Here is a 3,826-nt window from a genome sequence, read left to right as displayed (position 1 = left end):
GTAAAAATAATAGTGTTTAAAGGCCGCAAATAGTTCAATGCACTTCCCTTTAGAGGGGCTCTATTTCCCTTCTTATTGGACCAAGTGGTTCTGTTAGTGAAGTCCACTCTCGCTCTCTGTATTTGTGGATTCTGTACCCAAGATGAAAAATACGTTTTTAAAATTGCACCAAGCTCGGAGGTAGAGTGACAGAGTGCTTGTCTCATGCGCAGAGCTCTGGAACTGAGCTCCAGCACGGCCGAAAGGAAAGCATGCTGAACAAGCACCAGCTTTCATCTGGTGATGCCACCCCCTAAACAACACAGATAACAACCTTTCACATAGATCCTCCTTGTCCTTGAGCCGAGGGTCCCCTGCCTCCCCCTTCTGAGTACTAGGATGGAAGCACGAGCTGTCCCTTGGCTGGGTGGCATTGTTGTGTTAGGTAATAGTTGTAACCTAGAAATGACTCAAAGTCACAAGAGGACTGTGTGAGGATATGCAAACTCTGTTGCGTGCTGTTCTAGTTGTTTCTTGTTTTAGGAAAGCACTCTCAGCTCAGCCCAGCACGTCCTACCCCTGCACTCTGTGCCTCCTGGGCTACCCGGTTTTCTCCCAGCTCTGCTCAGTTCCAGGTTCTTGGATCGCTGCCAGGTTATCCAGCCCTGCCAGCCCTAGAGGCAGGCCAAAGGGGTGGTGCTGGTCGCGCTGCACCTCTGCCCAGCCCGAGGCCCTCCTGAGCTCCCTTTGCTCCTCTGACCATCTCTGCCTGCATGCCTACTTACACCCAAACAACTCTCAGACCTGACACAGAAGAGCTAAGGCCATGCGAGCCTGTGAGCGTGTGCACGTGTGTGTGCGTGTGTGAGTGTGTGTGTTCTCGAGCACACCTGTGCACGTACATGTGCGCATGTGGAGTCCAAAGGACAGTCTTGGCTCTCGCTCCTCAGGCACTGTCCACCTTTCTCTTTTCTTTCGACAGGCTCTTTCACTCAGCCGGCTTGTGTTGTGCTGTTGATTTTTGTCAACTTGATGCAAACCTGGACATATCTGGGAAGAAAGACTCTCAGGAAAGAAAACACCTCTATCAGGTTGGCCTGTGGGCACGTCTGTGGGGTATTGGCTTGATTAATGATTGAAGGGAGAGGGCCAAGCTCACTGTGGGTGGTGCCCTCCCTGGGCTGGTGGTCCTGGTTCTGTAAGAAAGCAGGCTGAGCAAACTGTGGGGAGCAAGCCAGTGAGCAGCACCCTCCATGGTCTCTGCACCAGCTCCTGCTCCAGGTTCCTGCCCTGACTTCCCACTATGGCCTACGAGTTCTAGGATAAAACAAACCCTTCCCTCCCCAGATTGCTTTTGGTTGTGGTATTCATCACAGTAATAGAAACCCTAACTAAGACAGGCTTTCAGGCTGTCTGGTCAGAGAGTCTCAAGGATCCCTGCCTCCCGTTTGTCTCTGCCTCCACAGAACTGGGATAGCAAGTGCATATCACTGAATCTGTGTGTGTGTGTGTAAGACTGTGCCTGTGAGTGTATTTGTGTGAGTGTGAATGTGTGTGTGTGACACTGTATGAGTCACTGTGCATTACTGTATATCCCTGTGTGTATGTTCATGTACATGAGGATGATATGTGATATATGCACGTGTCTGTGCAGGGGTACACATTCACAGAGGCAGAGGAAGATGTTATTGTCTTGACATGGGACCTTGCACTGAACCCGTAGCTAGACTGGAAGCCAGAACACCCCAGCAGAGCCCCACCACAGCCCCAGGGTGACAGGTATGCAGAACTGTACCCAGGGTTTCTCTGGGGATTTGAACTCCGGTCTTTGTGCTTATACACTGAGCACTGTGACCTCGGAGCCACTCACTAGTCCTGTGGCTCCTCCCTGCCCCTTTCTGTTCTACATAGTGCCTGGGGACCAAACTCAGCAAACACTTCACTGCCTGAGCTGTCTCTGCAGCCCTCCCTGAGACTTTTAAATACAAGTTCCCAGCTCAGGACCAAACAAATAGGAAGCAGATGAGCAGAAGCTGGCTCAGCTCTACCACCGACTAACTGTGACCAAAGGGAAGTCTTGACGTTTCTGACACTCAGCTTTGGCTCCACAGGACAGATAATTCCAGCTCACACCATTCAGGGGGTGCAATGAAATGCACACGTTGGCCACTCACCAATCATTACCAACCTCTCAAGTGTGTGCAAAGACAATGCATCTGACCTCTTAGCGTCTTGGAGGCCATAGATATTACACTTGTGAACGAAAGGGTTAACACCCCGGAAGGCACCTGCTGACTTCTTGTAGAATGAATTTCCAAAGGTTGGGTCAAATGACACCAGGATTTTTTTTCCAAGCTCGTGGTTAAGGGCAGGCTCTGCCTGCCCCCACCTGCTGCGCATGGGAGTGGGGCCTTCAAGGGGTGGCATGGATTTCTTCCCCCACCGCCTCAGCCCATGTAGTCTGAGTCCTTTGTTCTCCCAAACAAAGCAAGGGGAAAATGTGTAAATACAAGGGCTGAGCCCCGCTACACAAACAGACTTTCACCTGGGGAGGGTCAGGCCCCTCCCCCTGCAGTGGCTACAGTGGCATGGCTCTCAGAGGCTTGCCCCAAATGTTGCTGAACAAAGGACTGTTATGAATGAATGAATGAGTGAATGAATGAATGAATGACAGGAAGCAGGATGATGTCATGTCTCCTGTCAGTCCAGACAATCATGTCATTCTCCTCCTTCCCTCTTTCTCTTCTCCTCCTCCTCTCCTGCTCTCATTTTCTCCAGGGCCTTCAAGGGGCTCTCCAGAAGTCTGACATGCATCATCTATGGCTCTCTGCCCTAGGACTAGAAAACAGGCACCTGGAGGATTATGGCATCGACATAGTACTGAAGTATGCCGGGTGCCTGGATACAAACAGCTGCATACAGGCCCACTGAACACAGGCTTCGTTTACCCGCTGGAAACGCCAGGGATGCATCTTGGGAAGGAGGCAGCCTCCTCCCTCTTGCAGGCCGAAGCCCCAGATGGATCCCCGAACGTGGAGAATGAAGGACTCTTGGGACCCAGTCTTTGTGCCTCAGTTGGAGTGCCCTTGTGTCTGGCCTAAGATTAGAATATTTGGGAAAAAGTGTTACAAAATGCACCGAGCTGGCTTGTTCCACAGCTGATTTTTTTCTCCCCCTGACACAGGAAAAATAAAACCACAGCAGGCAAGCAGTCAGAGACAGTGGCTATTACTTTGGTTGCGAGACTACTGTGGCTCGCCCAGCTTCCTGGCTGTGGATTGACATAGTGGCTTTGAGGAAGCTACTGAGTTGCCTCCCTTGCTCCCCGCTAGCTGCTGTGGGTGCACATCTTAATGGACGCGCTGACCACGTTCATGGTCTCTGTCTGCCTCCTCACCGTATCAGAGCTCTTGCTTATGCTCAGGGCCCAATGGCTCAATCTGCACAGAAGCGTCTGCCTCGATGGGACTGAAAATCAAAACAACCAAATCAAGACTACACAGCGCTTAGTCGGAAATAAAATTAGCTGGGAATTTTGAATCCATTTGGAAAATGGCTGCTGTGGTAAAGATGGGTATTTTTAGTTTCCACTGCAGTTTCACATTGTTTTCTCGTCGTTGAGGTGAGGTGGGTAGGGGTGTGAGCCCCTCTTTCAGTGACAGACACACTCATTGGCTGGGGAGGTGGGCAGCTCTGTGGCTGAGCCCCTGCCCAGCATGCAAGAAGCCCTTGCTGGCTCCCCAGCAGTCTTCAGTGGGAATGAGTTAAGTGATGCTGTTTGTGGCTGCTGTGATAAGAGTATACTTTTTTAAAAAAAAAGGCTAAAAACATGACTACCTCCCCCTCA

The 3,826-nt window shown here is 50.9% G+C and overlaps 1 long non-coding RNA gene across 1 annotated transcript; it reads left to right on the top strand.

Annotated features, from left to right (window-relative positions):
• The first annotated feature begins 708 nt into the window (after positions 1–708).
• LOC129665147 (uncharacterized) lies at positions 709–3,569 on the top strand. The gene is made up of 2 exons (XR_008718337.1): positions 709–1,070; positions 2,758–3,569. It is a non-coding gene; the product is annotated as an uncharacterized LOC129665147 (long non-coding RNA).
• Positions 3,570–3,826: the final 257 nt, after the last annotated feature.

Source organism: Psammomys obesus, unplaced genomic scaffold, assembly GCF_907164565.1.
Source record: "Psammomys obesus unplaced genomic scaffold, mPsaObe1.curated_primary_1811, whole genome shotgun sequence".
In the NCBI taxonomy this organism is placed as follows: domain Eukaryota; kingdom Metazoa; phylum Chordata; class Mammalia; order Rodentia; family Muridae; genus Psammomys; species Psammomys obesus.
The sequence above is the reverse complement of the archived record's forward strand: the minus strand, read 5'-3'. Positions and strand labels throughout refer to the sequence as shown.